At 39.4% G+C, this 21,732-nt stretch overlaps 1 pseudogene; it reads left to right on the forward strand.

Annotated features, from left to right (window-relative positions):
- The first annotated feature begins 16,382 nt into the window (after nucleotides 1-16,382).
- On the forward strand, nucleotides 16,383-16,538 carry LOC142450775 (ATP synthase F(1) complex subunit epsilon, mitochondrial pseudogene; annotated as a pseudogene).
- Nucleotides 16,539-21,732: the final 5,194 nt, after the last annotated feature.

Consider the following 21,732-nt stretch of genomic DNA (forward strand, 5'->3'; position numbering starts at 1 on the left):
ATTGTGGACAAAATATGAATGCCTGCTTCTACTAAGACTTATAATGTTGGAACTTACGGGGAAGTTTCTATTCTGTCCTATAGTCACTATGAGTCAGAATTGACTCACTAGCTTTGAGTTTGATGTTTGTTGTTTCATTGGTATATGACTGATGAAAGAGATAGAGGTTAAAGGCTGTTACCTACACTCTCCACCTGGAAGAAATCAATATAGTTACTGAGAGGAGCAAAGAAGCCTGGTGGCCTACAGTTAGAAGTTGGGCCACTTGTAAGGCATGGGTTGTATCATGCTTCTACCGTCACTATGGGCATTTGTGCTTTACTGATCTACAATCTCTCCTACTGGAGTCACTCATTCTTCATTTAAAAAGAAAGGATGAGAGAGAGAAAGGAAAAGTCAAAGATGTGATCACCAGCAGAAAATTGAAAATTCACAAAGGTTATTATATATAATATATATTATATGTATGTATTTAAAACCAAGCCACTTGTGCCTTTGAGTTTATTACCTTGTGTGACGAAGAATAGAACTATTTTTGTTGTGGTGGTTTGGTTTTGAAATATAGCACCAGAACTTCATTCCAAGAAACATACTTTTAGTTGGCCATCACACACTTTAAAGCATTTGTGTCATCTATAAAGGAGCATTTAATTTGTATAAGAAACCATAAGAAATTAGGTATTGGGAATATAAGGAAGTCTTTTCAGTAATCCAAAGTATTGGGTTCATCACATGGTTTCAAGGCTATGAAGATCACCAATCCTTTTTTCCTAAGTGCTTTGAGTATGAATTTGCAACTTTTCAGTTAGTAGTCAAATGGCTACGCTATTGTTTGCTCCTGGTATTAGTCTGAGGTCTCTAAATTTAGGCTGATAAGACCTTTCTTTTACTATAAATAAATATAAACATCAAAGAATGAATAAAATAGAATATGCATACTTTCACCTGATTTTCAAAATTGATTTTTGTACTTGTTAGACTGTTGATTTCTCAACTACATCTCAGACATATTTAGCAGCATCTATAAGGGAAATCTGAGAATCTATAATCTTAAAAGTTTCTTGAGTGATTTTGGATCAGCAATTTAGGAATAACTATCTTAGTTGAAAAGTTAAATCTTGGCCAATACTAACATGAAATGAAAAAGTCTCCTTTTTTCAATATGGGAATATTTAAGCCACCAAATTCTTGCCAAGATTATTATAATGTATCCACCCAATTTTTTGTCAGAAATTTTAGAAGGAGTTTTATTGACATCAAGTTAATACCATTGTTGCTCAAAGGAAGGAAAAATTGGATCTAGATAAAATATGATGCATTTGGGAAAATATTGAAAGCATATACTCTGCAAAGGGGGAGCTTAGAAGCATACTAGGATTTTCAATATTGAAGAAATTATTATAAAAACATCTTCGTGGCTTATGAATAAGTCAACTACAATTTGTATTTTAAAACACTGGAGCTGTATTCTGAAATTCCCTTCTGAGGCTCAGGGGAAACTATATAACCCTAGAAAGTATGTATCCTATGAAAGTATATTAACCACTTAATCCCAAAGGGCAATATTTTTTCAAACTATAATAGGGGAAAGATATTTGAAATGACAGTATATGTTAAAGTCCAAGACTAAAGTTTTCGATGCAAAATAAAGGAGTACTTATGCCATTTTCTGTTAAATGCCCATATTTCAGTAGAACTTATTTAATAATGAGTCAACATTATGTCATTTTCAAAACATGCCATCTGACTTTGTACTAAAAATCATAATTCAGAATTATTTATGTCTTAGTAAATTAATAGTTTTAAGAAGATATACCTAGTTAACTCCTAGGCAAATATGTATGCATTTTATTAAATACATGAAGGCCAATATACTTTATATCTTATCTGTATTTTCATATAGTAAATCCTTAGAAAATTTATATCCTTAGAAAATCAGTGTGCTCTGAATCATAGCAGAAAAAAAGTGATGTATAGTTGTGGTAGTTATATAATCTGTTATCAATTTGAGAAGATTAAGAGTGAAGGGGCAGAGTTTAGCTTGTCAATCAGGCCGCATCTTGATGATCTCATTTGGAGGCACTAAGGAGACAAATAGCTCTCTGGGGACAGGATGCAGGCTCATTCCCTGAGAGACACTGCAGCTGACAAAACACATGGAACTACACTAGTGCCCTGAGCTGGAGGAGCCCCATGGAGACTCCTGCCAGCACTGAGATGCCTCCACCACCACTGGATTCACACGACTTTTCACCCACAGGCCTGTGATCTTCCCGCATTTGGCATCACTGCATGTGTTGTGTAAGTCTGAAGAGGAATTTATAGATGGGGACTGGACATATGGATTAATATTGGCCTTATGAGCTTGGACTGGACTGGGCTTGGATGCTTCTTAATGTACAACTGCTTTTATATATAAAGCTCTTTCTTATACACATGAGTGTCTATGAATTTGTTTCTCTAGTCTACCCAGACTAACACAATATTGAACTTCGAACATCTCTGAGTTATTGTTGTTATCTTAGGAGCTGTCTAGTTGGTTCAAACTCCAGCAACCCTATGCACATCAGAAGGAAACACTGCTTGGCCTTATGACATCCTTACTGTGCTTCTTATATTTGAGCCATTGATGCAGCCACTGCGCTAATCCATGATGTTGAAGGTCTCCCGCATTTTTGCTCTCCCTCCACTTTACCAAACATGATGCCCTTCTCCAGGGGCTGGTCTCTTCTGTCAAAATGTCCAAAGTATATGAGATGAAGTCTAACCATCATTGCCTCTAAGAAGCATTTTGGTTGTACTTCTTCCAAGACAGATATGTTTGATCTTTTGGCGGTCCATTGTACTTTCAATATTCTTGGCAGCACTATAATTCAAATGCATTCCTTATTCTTTGTTCTTCCTTATTCAATGTTCAATTTTCACAAGCCTATAGGCAATTGAAAATGCATATACCATCTGTTTATCACAGGTTGTTAAAAAATACCATGACTTGGTCAGGCACAACTCTGTCCTCAAAGTAACACCCTTACTTTTCAACATTTTAAAGAGGTCCTGTGGAGAAGACCTATTAAAAATAAAATAAAACAACAACAAAAAACACTTCCTTTGATCTTTTGACTGCTCCTTCCGTGAACATTGATTGTGGATCCATGCAAGATGAAATCCTTGACAACGTCAATCTACTATATCTATGATGATCTTACCTATTGGTCCAGAGGATTTGGGTTTTCTTTAAATCTAGTTGTAATATCTAATAAAGGCTGCAATTCTTGTCTTCAGCAAGTGCTTCAAGTCCTGCTCCTTTTCAGTAAACAAAGGTGTCATCTGTTTATCACAGGTTGTTAAAAACGTCCTTAGATCCTGATGCGGCATCCTTCATATAGTTCAAGTTCTCTGAGGATTTGCTCAGAGAATAAGTATGGTGAGAGGATATAATCCCAATGTGTACCTTTCCTGATTTTTTAAACCATGTACTTAAACCCTTATGTTCTGGGTTTAAGACACAACTACCTCTTGATCCATGTTCCACATGAGCATAATGAAGTGTTCTGAGATTCCCATAGTTTTCAAGGAGGCAATCTACAAAATGGAATGACTTAGAATAGTCAATAAAACACAAGTCAATATATTTTAAGTATTCTCTGATTTTAGCCAATATCCATCTGACATCAGCAATGCTATCTCTTGTTCCATATCCTCTTCTGAATCCAGTCTGGAAACTCACTGTCAATGTATGGCTGTAATCTTTGGTACATGATCTTGAGCAAAGTTTTAGGGATGTGATATCAATAATATTGTTTTATAATTTTATTAGTCTGTTGGGTCACTTTTCATTGGAATGAGTACAAATATTAATCTCTTCCAACCAGTGGACCAACTAGCTGGCTTCTAGCTGATAGAAAATTCAGCTTATTGAAACATTTTTGTTGCTCTGCCAGTCAATACTGGATGTTTGTTTAGGTTTTTGCCTTCAGTAAAACTTGGACTTCTTCCTTATACCATTGGTTCATGATCATGTATCACGTCTTGAAGTGGTTTACTGCCTGCTAGTTCTTTCAGGTACAGTCACTCTATGTATTTTCCTTATCTTCTTGTGATGCTTCTGGCATCATTCTCAACATTGTGCCTGTAGAATTTCTCAATATTGCCACTTGAGTACGGAATTTTTCTTCAATATTTTCAAATTAATATATACTGAGTATATTCTTCCTTTTTGGTTTTAAATTCTAGGTATTTGCATATTTCATTATAATATTTTACTTCGCCTTCTGAACCTGCCCTCTGAAATTTTCTGTTCAGCTCTTTGACTTCATCATTTGCCTAGCTACTTTACAATTAATAGAAAAATGTAAAGTCTCTTTCTGGCCTTTTTAATGGCCTTTGACGTTCTTCAAGTATGATGTTTTTGATATCATCCCATGGGGCTTTAGGTCTTCTGTCATTAGTGTTTAATATTCCTGAGATATTCTCTAAATTCAGGTGAGGTATTTTGAAAGTTGTCTTTTGTTTCTCGTGGTCTTGTTTTCATTTTCAACTTCAACTTACATATGAGCAATTGCTGATCTTTCCGAAGTTGGCCCCTGGCCTGGTTGTAGCTGCTGATGTTGAACTTCTCCATCATCTGTTCCCACAGATATAGTTAATTTGATTTCTGTGTATTCCCTCTGGAGAAGTTCACTTTATATTTGCCTTTTATGTTGTTGAAAAGCTAATCTGTAATGAAGTGGTTGTCCTTGCAAAATTTGATCGCATGAGCTTAGCTTCATTTATATCACCAAACACTAATGGCAGAAGACCTAAGGCCCTGTGGGATGACATCAAGGACATCATACATGGAGAAAGTCAAAGATCATTAAAAATACCAGAAAGAGACTACTGTTCTCTTTGTTTCCAAATTCTCATCACAATAGCCAATAATTAGCAATGCATCTTGATTGCATGTTTGATAAATTTCAATCTGAAGACATTGGTAGAATTCTTCAATTCTCCAATTTCAATTTTAGAGTCCCTACCTTCAGTGGTCTGTGAATAAATTTGAATAATAATTGTATTTATTGGATCTCCTTGTATAAATTAGCCTAGCACAGACATCATTATACTTCGAGGCAGTTCTTAAAATGTTCTTTTTGTTGACTAATGCGATGCCATCCATGTGATAGCATCATTCCTAGCATAGCAAATCATATGAGTTTCTGATTCAAAAGGGCTAATATCCATTCATTTCAGCTCATTGACACGCAGAATAGCAATCTGCATGCATTCCTTTTCATTTTTAATAACATTGAATTTTCCTAGAATTATGCTTTCTACATTCCAAGTTCTAATGATTAATTAATGCTTGCAGCTGTTTCTTCTCATTGGGAGTCATATCCCATCAGCAATTGAAGATCCCAAAGTCTTTACTCCGTTCATGTCATTATGCTTGACAATTTTAAGGGGCAGCTCTTCCTCAGTCATATTTTGAGTACCTTCCAACCAGAGAGGCTCATCTTCTGGCACTACCTCTGACAATATATGCTTCTATTTGTGAGATTTTCAGTAATGGACAATGTTTCAATGCTATCCACAGTATTTTCAGAACCCTGGTGGTCTAGTGGTTACTCGTGGGGCTGCAGTGCTGGCAATTTGAAGCCAGCAGCAACTTGGTGGGAGAAAGACTTGGTTTTCTACTCCTGTAAGTAGTTACAGTCTCAGAAAGCCACAGGGGGTTGCAATAAGTCAGCATTGATTCGATGGCAGTGAGTTTCATTCCTCTGAGGTGGACAGTGATTTCCATATGTGTAGTCTGACCTTAGTCTGGATGACCTGTTGAAGTCTATCCACACTGGTTGACCCTGCTAGTATTAGAATGATATGACATAACTTTTAGCATCACAATAACACACAAGTCACCACAAACACATGGGGGATCTTTAGTGTAGTTATAGCAAAGCAAAAATAAAAAGCACTAGCAGAAGTTCAGTTTTATAGAAACAGTCATGTGTCACTCTATACAAGGAAAACTGGCATACTGTATATCTTTCCCAGAGTAACATGAATATAGAAAAATTCTGTTTGGATGTGGAATGGGTAACCAGGTCTCTTGAGATATTCACATGAAAAAAGTCATTCCACAGAATATGAGATATTTATTTTAAATTGCTCATCAATTTTGATAAATTTTGATTCATTCCAAATTTGTGATCCTACAATCCTGTAGATAATAAATAACATCTATGCAAGTAACATAATAAAGTCTTTTAAAAGTTCATGGAAATTTATATTATGAAAAAATATACACAGATTTCAAAATGTTTTCATACTAAAATAAACTTGTACAAACTTGCTATAATACATACAAATAGGTACTAAGAAGGATAAAATATCAATTCAAAAGAAATTCCTATCAGAGTATATAGATTATGCTAAAATTTCCAAAAAGAAACATGACATTCTGGTGAAGCTTTCGTGGAAAAATGGTAGATCCTTGTTGTTTTATTAAAATTTGTGGAGACACACCCCAAAGAAAGCAATGGTTTACACATGGGTAGCACATGACAAGAAGGGACATGTTGATGCTAAAAATGAAGCCCACTGCAACAGACCAGCCAAATCAATTTTTGAGGAAATAATTAATCCTGTTCATATCCTAGAAGGAAAAATGATTAACAATATTATAGTTAACACTATAGACATGCCATAGAGCCCAACCTACTCAATTCTGACTGAAAAATTAAAGTAGAAATTTTTGTTGTTGTTGTTGATTGGGTGTGCAAACCAATATGCCTAGACCAGCTGCACACAAGAGCAGAGATTTTTATAGAACTTTTAAAAATGTGGGATAGAGATTTTGAGACATTTACTGGAAGACTTAAAACATGAGATGAACATGTCTTTACCAGCACAATGATAATGACAAAGCAGAATCAAAGGAAAAAATGACAAGATGTAAAATTAGTCCAGTCAAAGAAAAAGCAGACTCGTCAAGAATAAACAATGATTGACACTTAACCATACACTCCTCCACAGGAGGAAGAGCAACAGAAAACATTGGGGAAAGGAGACAGTGGTAGGTGTGAGATGAAAATAATAACAATGTACAATCTATCAGGGATTTATGAGGGCGGGGAGCAGGAGGAGGATAAAAGAGGAGTGGCTATCAAGAGCTCAATAGAAAGTAAATATCTAGAAAATAATGAAAGAAACATATGTACAAATATGCCGGGTTCAATCGGTGTATGGATTGTGATAAGAGTTTCATGAACCCCCAATAAAATGATTTTTAAAAAGAATAAACAATGCGCAACATATTTGTTGTTTACTTAAGGTATTTGACTGATTGGTTTTCTGTTTATTCAAAGAATAATAAGCTATGTTGATTATAAGAGTGTTCTAAGAAATTTAGTTAAAGCTTTATCAGAAAGATACTCAACAAAGCTTTACTAGAGCCCTTCTCCATCACAACACAGAGAATATTCTGCTCATTACTCTCATCAAACGAGGACAATCTTGTAAGAGTTTTGATGAGAAATCATAAGTCATCCACTATACAATCCTAATTTGACTCCTTCTGAATTATTTTTGTTCTGTAATCTTACTAAATTAATAAAAGATCACCTATTTTACTCAGTTAATAATGTAATAGAGACAACGTTGACATGGTTATATCCACAGGACACATAGTCTTTAGGGATGGAGTAAATAACTGGTGTCCACCCTTACTAAAGTGTGTTTTTCTTGATGATGTTTATGTTGAGAAATAAAGGTTATAATTTTATCTAAAAATTAAAATTTTTAATTTCCCATGCACGTTTTGAGACCTGTCTTATTTATACCTACTATGTGATCAGCACTTGTATTTTTCCAAATACGATACTAAAAGTGAGGCGTCCTCGTGGCACGGTGGTTACCAACTGAGCTGCTAGTCCTCGGCCGCTCTGAGGGAGAAAGATGAGATTTTCTACTCTCATTAAGAGTTACAGTCTCAGAGACTCACAGAGGCAGTTCTACCCAGTCCTGCAGGGTTGCAATGAGTCAGCATTGACTACATGGTATGGCTTTTATTCTGAAAGTGTTGTAGATATGCTGTCATTTGATGATGGTTCAGTTATGCGATAGCTCTCATCATGATTGCCTTAAAGATGAAGAAACTAAAGGTTATCAAGATTAAATAACTTGATTTTGTTACTATTGTGTTTCCCTGAAAGTAAGACATCCCCAGAAAATAAGACCTACTTACAGTTTTGCCTCTTGCTGAAATATAAGGCATCCCCCCAAAATAATCCTCCCCTGAAGCTACCATAACCCCGGACTCTGGACCATAGCAGCTGGTGCTGCCGTGTAGCTCACTATAGGCCGCAGCGCAGCTGGAGCAGACAGAACGTGTGAGTTCTCTTAATAAAACAATAAACAATAAATGTGTACCCTATTCTTCTTCATGGAAAAATAAGATACCCCCTGAAAATAAGACCTAGCACATCTTTGGGGGCAAAAATTAATATAAGTCACTGTCTTATTTTGAGGGAAATAGGGTATCTACAGTTTGCTTGAGAAAGTTTCGAATCTGTATCTCATTTTTCACAAAGCTTGGGTTCCTACTATTCCTCTAATGCAAGACTGACTGTAGTTTGGCAGGTAGCCTAGGACAAGAAAATTCTGCCACCAGAATGCTCATGGCAAAGGAAGCAATCAAATCCTGGAGTCTGGAGGCTTCAGGAAGTCTGTGGTTATGTTCATATGAAAGTGAATGAGAGTCAGGGTTTTATTCGTCACTCCATACTGGTCTCAAGTAACAGAAACCCAATCATCTTAGCATTGGTTTTGATGAAACACATTCAACCTCCAGGGTTTGTTACCACAAATGGACTGAATCTTCAATTGCCAGGCTGGGAAGTCCACACTGCAGGCAGAAGTTCAGAAGTGTGCATGTGAACATGGATGCATATACGTATGTGACGTACATGAATAAGAAACTAGTTAGTACATACTATTGGCTTCCAGATATATAGATATAGCTATATATGCTAATGTTCTGGTTTTTTCCAATGGATAGGAGTATTACCTATAACATATTTTACACAGTTAATTGCTCTTCTTGTCTCAGTTTTATTCTGTCCATGCTCTTTCCGATAAATAAGAGCTATTCATCATCTTGTTCTTTCATTACTTTCTAGATTATCTTGAGAAAATTATTTATCCTAGCTTTGAATGCACTTCCACTTCTGGAAGTACTAGACTCAAACCCAAACCACACATTGTCATCAAGTTCATGTCAATTCATCGTGACCCTATAGCAACCCTTTAGGTACCTTAGAGCTGCCCCTACATGTCTCTGAGAAAGTAATTCTTTGGGGGAACTAAGGAGCATTCTCTTTGTCCCGAGGAGCAACTGGAGGTTTGAATTGCTGCTCCTGTGGTTTGCAGCTCAATTTGTAACCCACAATGCCCCCACTCATCGCCACTTAATCAATGACAACTCATAACAACCCTTTAGGGCAGGGCAGACCTGCCCCTAAGAGTTTCAGAGACTGTAACCATTTATGGGAGTAGATAGTCCTGCCTTTCTCTGAAGAGGTGCTGGCATGTTTTGAACTGCTGACCTGTGGATCACAGCCACCAGGGCTCCTGGAAATTAGATGGTAGCACTCATATCACATGGGTCACAAAATATGAAATTAGGGAAGAAAATGGTATCCAGTTAGATTTATCCACCAGAGCTCCTGCTGCCAGGCCAGAAAATTGAGAGGTAAGATGAAGGAGACTGGGAGGTGAAGTCCTAAAATGAGAATCAGGGTACTAGGATACCCTGCTTTTTCTGATTTTCACTTAAAAAGTGAACCGAGAATGCACTGAAATGCTCTAGATTTGTTGGGCTGGGCTTGGGGGCTCTGCACAGACTCGAGGAGAACCTCTGACCCCACACCAGAGTTCCCCACAAGTTTAGCTGCCTTGTGCTCATAGCCTGGGGACAGGTCAGCTCAGGTAGCCATAGATTTGGCGCAATTGAAAAGACATCAGGAAATTTACCTGAGTCAGATTGTGGTGTGACAGAGCATACACTGGTAGTCATAGCCCAGGGGGCAAATTCAGTTCTAGTTGGCTAAGAAAATAACCTCTCTGATAAGCTAGATCTCCTCTGGGAGTCAGCATGACATCCCCGAAATCAGGGCACCCGATAAGACCAATATAAAAAAAAGAGAGAAATTATTTTCTCAGTAAAAACTGCAAATCCCAGGCTCATTATTTAACTTTAAGACAAACAGGGAGAACAAGTCTTTCAACATACATTAGCATAATAAGGGAGCCAATGGTAAGGAATGTCAGAAGTTAGCTACAGAACCCAAAGATAGTCAACATAACAAAGACTCTCTGGAACAAGCCTCAGTTTCAGAATATCTTACTGAGAACATAAGCAGAGGCTGGGGGGGGGGGGAAGCGGGGGGGGGGGGGGGGGAAGGAATTTAATTTCATTCAATTCCAGCTGGCCACAGGGAAAACAAAAAACCTCTGAGCTATTGGGGCATCAGTGGTCTTGGCACAAACTAGGGTTACTCCGCAAGCCTAACAGAGGGAGCTACTGTCCAGCCACAGTAATCCTACACTCAGCTGAGGAGGTCCTGCCTGTCCTCCATGTGGCTGGAGGACACCCTGCCTGTCCTGGGGCCCTACATGTGACTGAGGGAACTCCCCACTCCCATGCCACTGAAGTGCTGCATACAGCACAAAACAGCTATACCAGTTATCTCCAGTGCTCTACACCACTATGGAAGGGCTGCCTGGCCTCAGCTGTGATCTTGTCTTCGAAGGTAATTCTGCCCATCATCTGTGGGATCCTACACCAAGTAGCCACACCACCCCACTACCTTGAGGCAGGGTTGGAACTCCTCCAGCCCCACAGTCAGGTGATCAGACCTCAGCTATCTCCTTACTTACTACTCTTTTTCTGCTCTCTCTCCTCTCTCTGTTCTATCTTTCCCACTGCGGCAGGTCTCAATGGGCCAAGGTCTATTTTGGTTTTTCTCTTTTACTTTGTTTATCCTCCTCTCTCCCTCTGTTTCCTTTCCCTTGCCATTGCTGGCTTCTGGGCCATTACACTCCACCTAGGGAAACTTTGCCCAAACCGCAAGGTGAACTCCAGCCTGCCCTCTGTGGGAGCACTGCACACCACACAAGACAGCTGCAAAATCCCTCGACGGTGTTCCATGCTGCCCAGGAAAACTCCGTCTGGCCTCTACAGTGATCTTGCCAACTAGGGCAATTCCGCCCCGCACTGGTGGAACCCTACACCAAAAGGTCACACCAACTTGCCACCTTGGAGCAGGGTTTAAACCCCTCTGGCCCCATGATCAGGCAATCAGAAATCAGCTATCTCTTTACTCTTTTCTTCCCTCTTTTCTATCATTTTCTACCTCAGTCAGTCTTAAGGAACACCTTGGTATGTTTTCCCTCTTCTTTCTTTCTTTTGTGTTTCTTTCTTCTCTTTTTTCTGCTTCTATTTTTCTTTTTTTCTGTTTCTCTCCTCTCCTTCTCTTTCCTTCCACTTGCCACTACTGACTTCCAGACCCCTACCCTCTGCTTAAGGCAACTCTGATCACCCAGTGGTGAAAGGTCCAGACTACCGCCTGTGACAGTGCTGTACATGATATGAGGCAGTTACACTCAGCACAGCATGGGGCCAAGCTATCTCTTTATCTATTTTCCCCCTTTCTTTTCTTCTTCTTGTGATTTTCTTCTTTTTATCTCTTCTTATATCTCATATCTCTTTCCTGCAATAGTCTCAGCATTTAGTTTTTCTCTTTTGTTGTTTTATTTTTTGACTCATTGTTTTTGTTATTTGTCTTTGCTTACTTTTTTGTGCATGTAAGTTTTTTTTATTTTAGCTCTAGTCTTTGTTTTCTCCTTTACCTATTTGTCTTCTCTTTTCTCTCTATTTCCTTTCACTAGCCACTACCAACCTTCAGGCCACTCTCCTCCACCTAGAACAACGCTGATGGTCCAGTTGGGGGAGCTCCCACCCACACTTGTTGGCTTTACACACACACGGGGAAATCATGCTCACATTCCACTATGCCCCAAGTGACTGTGGGGACTCCCACCTATACTCCAAGGCCCTACAAGTGACTGGGAGAACACCTGACCACTGTTTCTGGTGCTCTACACTTCTGCGGGAACATCCACCCAACCTCCACAGCGATCTCTCTGTCTAGGGTAATTCCACCTGCCCCAGCCACCCTCCATGGCATTCTAGTTGCAGAGGGAAACAACCCGTGCTATTCAAGGCACTCCAAGTCCCATGAGACCCACCACTATGACTTCCTGGAAGATGAATCAGTGAAACGCTATCCTCATGATGGACACAACCACCTGAGCATTGTCCCATGAGAGGACTATCCAAGTCACATTCCAAATAACAGAATACTGGTCAGCTAGGGTAAGAGTGAAACCACAGGAAGATACAGTTGCAGCTTGACATCCCACTGCAGCTACCTGCAGGTAGTTTATAGGAGAACTCATACAAGTTCCCCATGAGAGAGCCCAGTGCTCTTCAACTCTGGAAGATGGTGATAGGTTCTTCTAAAACAATATATAAATCACAACCAGCCACAAAAGCCTCAATGAAAAAAGCAGGAGAAACAGAAGACAATGCCAGCAGAAGTCATTAACGTAATAACATACATAGAACAGGCAGACAGTGACCTACCACAGAAAGAAATTTTCAGAATGCTTCTTGGAGTCATACAGAATATGAGGGAAGCAATTCATAAAAAGGATGAAATGATAGAGGAGATAAAGGCAATGCACCAAAGGGAAATACAAGACCTAAGGTATAAAATAACAAAATCCAGTAGCACATTAACAGACTTTGCTGAAAGACTTGAGGAAACAGAAAATCGCAAAAGTGACCTATAAGATAATCAGGCAGACTTCAATAAATGGGAAAAGCAAACAAATAAGACAATCAGAGAAGCTGAAGAAAACCTGACAGTCATGTATGATGCTATGAAGAGGAATATTATCAGAATAATCAGACTACTGGAACAAGACACAACAAAGAAATCAGCAATGAAAATAAGTAGGGGGTTCTTAGGGGAAACCTTCCCCAGCTTAATAAATGAAAATCAGGCTACCATCCAGGAGGCTGAAAGAATACCAGCCAGACTAATTCCCAAGAAGAAGGAACCAAGACACATAGTTAAATTATCCAAGTATGAGGAAAAGGAGAAAATCATAAGAGCAGCAAGGGAAAAACAAATAGTCCCTAATAAAGGTACCCAAATATGAATATATTCTGACCTATCAGTGGACACAATGAAGAAGTGGAGGGAGTATAGTAATATATTCCAAAAATTGAAGGAAAATAATACAGACCCATAAATACTACACCAGTTCTAATTATCTATTAAGATAGACGTAGAAGTAAGAGTCTTCCCAGACAAGGAAAAATTCAAAAAAAGAAATCCAGCCTTACAAAAGATCCTTGCCAACCCTGTATGGGCAGGAGATCCACAATGACTGATCACAAATAAGAGACCATCACATAGAACAGAGGGTGACAAAAAGAAAACAGCCCCCAAGATAGAATTAGCTCAATAATGAAAAGAAGGCAAGAATGAACCACACACACACACACACACACACACACACACACAACAAAAACAGATGAGTTAGTTAGATAGATAGGAAAACAGCCAACACAAAAGGTACAAGATGGCATCACAGAGTGCAGAGATGGATGTAGTAATACTGAATATCAGTGGATTAAACTCAGGCATTAAAAGGCAGAGGCTAACAGACTTGCTCAAAAAACATAACACATTGATCTGCTGCCTTCAGGAGTCACATCTCAAGCTTACAGAAAAAAACAAAAACAAGAACAGCTTGGGTATTAAAGGTTAGAGAAAAATATACTAAGTAAATGGCAATACAAAAAAATCAGGTTTAGCAATCTTAATCTCTGACAAAATTGATCTCAAGGTACAAGCTAACAAGAGACAAACAGGAACACTATATAATACACAAGGGAACAGTAGACCAAGAACAAGTGAGCATAATAAATGTATATGTGCCCAACGAGAGACCCGCGAAATTTGTACATCAAACACTCCAAACAATGAAAAATGAAATAACAGGTTAAACATTATTGTAGGTGATTTTAATACACCACGCTCTGAAAAACAGGTCACAGGGAAATAAACAACTAGGAGGCTACAGATCTAAATAGCACAATTGGATGACTTGACCTGATAGATATTCTCAAAGCTTTCCACCCAAATGCAAACAAATCCACGTTATTTTCAAGCCCACATGGCACATACTCAAAGATAGACCACATGCTAGGACACAAGTTGAACCTGACAAACTTCTCTCTCTGGCCAGTCTGGAAATAAAAAAATAAAAGGATGATAAGAAAACAAGGACAAATATTTGGAGGATGAATAACTCTCTATGGCAAAAGGAGTGTGCGTTGGTCCAGATCAGAGATGAATACAGGATGTTTCTAGAAACCAATGAGAGTAAAAATATGATGTACTCAAACCTTCGGGATACATCAATGACATTTATCAGAGGAAGACTGATAGCAATATACGCACACATGAAAAAGGATGAGAGACTTATGTTTGATATGCTGCCACAAAACTTACACCAATTAGAGCAGAGTCAACAGAACAATTCTAATAGCAAAAAGAAAAATGAATAAAAATCAGAGCTGTGGTTCAAGAAAAGGAAAACAAGAAAACGATGGAAAAAATTAATGCAGCTAAAAGTTCATTCTTTGGAAGAATTAACAGAATTGATAGACTGCTGGAAAACCTAACCAAAGAAAGGAAGGACTAAATTGAAATAGTAAGACTGAAACAGGGGACATAACAATAGACTCTAATGAAATCAAAAGGAAAATTACACAGTACTATGAAGGTCTGTTCTCTAACAAATTCAACAACTTGGAAGACATGGACAAATACTTAGGGGAAAAAATCCCTCCCTAGACTATCCCAGATATATGTCAGTAACCTCAATAGACTCATAACAATAGAAGAAAAAGACAAGGTTATCAAGGGATTACCAACAAAAAATCACCCAGTTCAGATGGCTTCACAGGAGAATTCTAACAAGCATTCAGGGAAGAACTGACACCAATCCTACATAAACTCTTCCAGAACATAGAAAAAGATGGAAAACTCCCAAACTCTTTCTATGAAGCTAGTATAACTCTGATATCTAAAGCAGACAAGGATCCCACAAGAATCTAGAATATACAATATCCCTAATGAACACTGATGCAAAACCTTTAACAAGATACTGGCCAATAGAATACAGAAGCATATAAAAAATAACTCACCGTGACCAAGTGGGATTCATACCAGGGATGCTTCAGGGATGGTTCAGTATATGAAAGACCATTATTATTTACCACATTGACAGGAAAAATTATAAGAACCAAATGATAATATCGGTTAGTGCAGAAAAAAAACATTCGACAACAGCCATCACTCATTCCTTTTTAAGACATTGAAGAAGATAGGAATGGATGGAAAACTCCTCAATATTATACAAACTATACATGAAAAACCAACAGTCAATGTGGAAATCAGTGGAGAAAAGATGAAAACAATTTCAATGAAAAATGGGACCAGACAAGGATATCACATTTCCTCACTCCTATTTAACATCGTACTGGAGGTACGATGAGGAAAGCTACAGAACACTATTACAAAAACCAGAATCATCTCAACAAATGGAAGAATATCCTAGGCTCATTGATTGGAAGGGTCAATACAGTGAAGATTTCAGTTCTGCCCAAGCCACTATATACATTTTACATTATCCCAATATGAATACCATCATCCTTCTTCAAAGAATTGGAAAAACTGATTACCAACTTCATATGGAGATGGAAGAAGCCCAGAATTAGCAGAGAACTCCTCAAGAAGGACAAAGTGGGAGGGCTTGCTCTACCTGATGTTAGTACATATTATACAGCCACAGTATTCAAAACAGTGTGGTACTTGTATAACGATAAATATTCAGACCAATGGAAAAGAGCTGAAAACTCAAAATTAAAAACATCAGCATATGGACAACGGATTTTTGCTAAGGGCCCAAAAATATCAATGAGAAGCATTCAATAATTGGTGCTGGAAAAAATGGATACCTACCTGCAGAAAAATTAAGCAAGACCCGTACCTCACTCCATGCAGAAGAATAAACTTAAGGTAGATCACAAACCTTGAGTTAAAAACCCAAATTATTAGGGCCATTGATGAGGGAATTGGAAAAACCTGAGAACTTTGGCACAGGGAATCCATAGGCCATCAGAAAAGAGAAGGGGGGCAGCCGGCTGCACCGACATTGAAGGTGTCCTCGCGATTCGCTCCCACACGCTCCCCCTTCGTGACATCATGGTGGCGTACTGGCAAAAGGCTGGGCTCAGCTACATCCGCTACTCGCAGATCTGTGAAAAAGCCGCCAGGGATGCCCTGAAGGCCGAATTCAAAGCCAATGCTGAGAAGACTGCTGGCCACAGCGTGAAGACTGTGAAAGTGAAGAAGGAATAATCTACCCAGACTAAAGCCTGAAATGCCACCTGGCCAAGGTGAAGATGTGTGGGCCCATCTTGTGGGGGATTGAACAGCATCTCTCAGGCGGAGGGTGGGTGGGCAGGGTGGGGGTTGGAGGGCTGTCTCAGTGAGAGATGGACAATAAAGCCAGTAAACTGAAAAAAAAAAAAAAGAAAAGAAAAGGATACAAATAAAGAGGAGTAACATATTCACAAGTGGGATGTAATGAAGATTAAACACCTGTGTACATTGAAAGACTTCAAGAGAGTTTTAAGAGAGGCCATAGACTGGGAAAGCATCTTTTGCAATGACACATCAGACAAAGACCTTATTGTGAAAATCAATAATACTTTGCAAGCTTACAATAAGAAAAAAAAAACTACCCACTAAGGAGGTGTTCAAAGGACCTGAATAAAATTGTCATAGGGGCAGATATCCAAATGGCCAATAAACCTATGAGAAAATGTTCCCAATTATAAGCCATAAGAGAAATGCAAATTAAAACAACTGAAATATCACCTAAGACCCTCAAAGATAGACCAATTCAAAAAATCAGAAAGTAACAAGTGTTGGAGGGGCTATGGGGAGATAGAAACTCTTCTCCACTGCTGGTAGACCAGTAGGTATATACAGCCATTATGGAAATTGATGTGGTAATATCTAAAACAGATGGAAATTGAGCTACCATATGACTCAGCAATCCCCCTTTGGGGCACATACCCAGAAGAGGCAAGAAACAAACCACGGCCAGACATCTGTGCTCCGATGTTCATCATGGCAGTTCAAAATTGCAAGGAGTTGGAAACGACCCAAATTTACATGAACAGAAGAATGAATCAAAAACCTGTGGTACATACATATAACGGAGCACTACGCATCCCTAAAAAGCCATGATGAACGCATGAATCACATTGCCACATGGGAAGAACTGGAGGAAATCATACTAAGTGAAGTAATCCAAGCACAAAAGGACAAGAGCAACATGAGCCCACTGAGGTAAGCTTAAAAACAAAAAAACAGGACATAAGGGAAAAGTTCCTATATACATGCATCCTTGGTGTTCTGTCCAGCAACTATGGCAGGAGCCAAACTAAATGCAGGGATTCATACTTCAGCCAACTAAATAATAGGTAGAAAGAAAGCAAGAAAGAAAAGACATAGGTAGTGAGGGGAGCAGGCACTAATCCACCCAAGGGGAGAGCATTATTTATATCTCCACATGAGAGAGAGAGAGAGAACAGGCTTCAACCAGTTGGGCCAAGACGTGAATACAACATACCGGCATGTACCAGTGAACCAATAGAGAGGTCTGCTGCTCATGCCCCAATCCCAACTGTGTGGACCCCTTCCCCCACCCCTGAAGAATGCACTTCAGAGGACAGCACTGGGGCTACAGCTTGGAGAGAGGGGCACGTTGGATTAGAGCACATGGGATAAATGAAAAGGAGAAGGAGTTGGAGGGGAGGACATCCTGGCCCACCAAGCCCCGAGGATGATATTCCTGCTCAGAGCAAGACCATAGGACCGGCCCCGCCACGAGACAAGACATCCCTCACTAAACCATGGCACTTCAGGGGACAACACTGGAGACACAAGGTGGGAATTGTGCACAATCTGACCCTATCACACTGGAGAGAGACACTAAAGGCATGCAACAGAGCAGCTAGGGAGCAAAGTGATGAAATTCCCAGCAAATATCAAACACAGACTTTGGAGACAGAGTGTGGCACCCCATCAGACTCTACTGGAAGACACTTGTACAGGCCAATAAATAGACCTTGGACAATTTATAGGTTTTTCCATTTTTGTCGGTGGCTTTCTTTTTGTTGTTGCTTATTGTTCTTGTTGGCATTGTTTTGTTGGTCTCGACTTCCTTTGTTGTTTTATTTGGGTCTGCCGGGTTTTGTGTTTATTAATGTACTTGCATGTCTATCTAGATGAGATAGGTGGGATAAATAATTCAGAGATTAAAAGAATAGGACCAATGGTGCCCGGATATTGAAAGGTATAGCAACTGGGGTTTTAAATGCTTGAAGATAAACAAGCGGCTATCTAGCTGAGAAGCAACAAAGCCTACATGGAAGAAGCACACCAGCTTGTGTGATCATGAGGTGTCAATAGGATTAGGTATCAGGTATCTAGTCCTAGAACTAAATCATACCCAAAGTGAATGGGGTGGGAGGAGGGCATGAAGTGGAGACCCAATGCCCTTCTGTAGACAATTGGACATCTGCCTACAAAGGGGTCATAGGGAGGAAATGAGTCAGTCAGGGTATAGCATAGCACTGATGAAACACACAACTTTCCTCTAGTTCTTTGGTGCTTCCTTCGTCCCACTATTATAACCTCAATTCCACCTTACAAATTGGATTAGACCAGAACATGCACACTACTACGAAGAACCGAAACACAGGGAATCCAGGTTAGGTAAACAAACATCCCAGGGTCAACAATGAGAGTAGAGATACCAGGAGAATTAGGGGAGGGTGGGGGTGAAACAGGGAATTGATCACAAGGATCAACCTATACCCCGCTCCCAGGGGGATGAACAATGGAAGAGTGAGTGAGGGGCAGTGGATGACGATGTAAGATATGAAAATATTAATCTTTAACTTATCAAGGGTTTGTGAAAGAGGGAGGGGAAAATGGGGAGCTGATATCAGGGGCTCAAGTGGGAAGAGAGTGCTTTGAAAATGATGATGGCAGCATATGTGCAAATGTGCTTGACACACTGGATGAATGTATGGATTGTGATTAGAGATGTAAAAGCCCCCAATAAAAGTATTTAATAAAAAAAAAGAATGATGGCAACAAATGTACACTGTGGTTGACACAATGTATGTATGAATTTTCGTGATATGAGCTTTATGAGCCCCCAATACAATGATTTATTTTAAAGATATGAAATTAAACTTTTAGGGAAAAATATATGGAATATAATAGACATGCTGCTCACCAAGCAACTCTGGTGGCATGATGGATATGGCTGACGCTCTAAGCGTCAAGTTCGCCGTTCAAAGTACAGTTGTGCTTTGAGGAAGAAAGGTGAGGTGTCTACTCCCATATAGACGTAAAGCCTCCTAAACCCTAGGGACAGTTATCCACATCCTGAGCTTCTCTCATAGCCATCATGGTTTGATGGCTGTTGGTTTGTTTTGTTTTGCTGTACCTTATGTATTAGAGGCTGTCCCGGGACTACAAATGAGATCCATTCCTGAGTATGTCTTTGAGGTAGCTTTATCCGGAAGGCAGAAGAGGTGCATATAATTCTTATTTCGCCTTACTTTCATACAGGAGGTCTCCCGGGAGCATAGTGGATTATGAGTTGGGCTGTTGTCCACAAAGGCTGCAGGTCGGACCTAGCAGCCTCTTCGCGGTACAAAGATGAGGCTTGTTGCTCACATAAAGATTTATAGCACATAAAGTCCACCGTGGCAGTTGTACCTTGTCCTGTAGGGTTGCTATGAGTCAGAATTGAATCTGTTTAATGCAGAAAATGTTTGAAGCTCTCGGTGGTTTAAAAGCTACACACAAAGCAAGCGATCGTTATAGAGAGTTTGTTGTGAGTAGGAGTTGGTTCTTGGAGGTCTGGCGATTCACTGGGTTAAGCATTAGGTTGCGAACAAATGTTCAGTCATTGAAACCTACCAACTGCTCCTCAGGAGAAAGAAGAAGCCATTTGCTTCCACAGTGATGAGAGTGGTGATACCGGGAGGGTGAAGCGAGACGGTGAGGGAGAAAGAGGTAGGTAACAGATTACAAGGATCTACATATACCCTCCTCCCTGGGGAATCCACAGTGGAGAAGTGGGTGAAGGGAGATGTTGGACGGTGTAAGATATGATAAAATAATAATAATGTATAAATTATCGAGGGTTCGTGTGGGAGGGGGGAACAGAGAGGGAGGGGAAAGTGAGCTGATACCAAGGGCTCAAGTAGAAATAAATGTTTTGAGAGTGATGAGGGAAACAAATGTACAAAAGTGCTGGACACAATGGATGGATGGATGGATTGTAATAAGAGTTGTAGGAGCCCCAATAAATTTATTTTAACAAAATGCAGTTTTGGAAGCTCCGTGCATGACATTCATTTGTTTTTTGGTCATGGGATTGGACCAATAGTCTTAAAGTGAGAGCAAATTTACATAACACTAAGGGGAAAGTGAAAGGTGTAGGTTCTATATCCTTAACCCAAACAATTATTATAAATATATAGTCATATACTACACATTTACTGCATCTACTATCGATCGATCTACCTACTGATATACTTATCTATCTTTTTCCTAATGGTCAAAAAAAACATGCCTTGATATATTTAACACATTAGTAGCCCCATAGAGGCAGTTTTATTTTTTAAATATATTCATGTCATATCAACTCCACAGTGGACTAAATCCAATTTAATGCATTTTAACCCTATCACAAATACCACAACACAGTCAATGCTTTGTAAAGGATAGTCCTAGAAGGAGCTATCTGAAAATTTTCAAAGAAAAGTTCACTTACTTGAAGTGAACACTTAAAAGGATTGTTTAAACTATTCTTTCAAAATGAGATCCATTTAATTTTATTTAGTCAATGCAGGGTAGTGAGTTATTTAACAAGGCTCTAGTCTCTGTAACTCTTACCGAATAACCTTTTCCCTGATAAGTCTGGGTGGGGAAGGTGAAGCTACTGATGTGATTGAGTTTGAGGGCCTGTTAGCAGGATTCATTGTCATCCTGCTGCATATAAAATGAGCCCTTTCTGAAGGCGGATGGGAGAATCTCACAACCAACACAAGTCAGGAGTGGAGCATGCCCTCTGAATCCATTGGTCCAGAACATAGCTAGAGCACCAAATCTAGAGGCAGCAGCAGAAGAAGCTAGAGCCCAAACACAATACTGGACTTCACAGTCCAGAGCGAGTACATCGGAGTGCTTTAGATCAGGAGCTGGTTTGTGGATTGTGATACCTCTGGATATATCATACCTTGGTTCTGAGGTATCCTCACCACTGTTACTAAGTCTGAGGCCATTGATGCAGCTCCTGTGTCGAATCAATCTCATCAAAGGCCTTCCTCTTTTCCCCTGTGCCTCCACTTTACCAAATTTGATGTTTTTCTCCAGGGATTGGTCTCTCCTGACAGAATCTCTAAAGTATGTAAGATGAAGTCTTACCAGCATTGCCTCTAAGGAGCCCACCTTGCTG

Source organism: Tenrec ecaudatus, chromosome 6, assembly GCF_050624435.1.
Source record: "Tenrec ecaudatus isolate mTenEca1 chromosome 6, mTenEca1.hap1, whole genome shotgun sequence".
Lineage (NCBI taxonomy): Eukaryota > Metazoa > Chordata > Mammalia > Afrosoricida > Tenrecidae > Tenrec > Tenrec ecaudatus.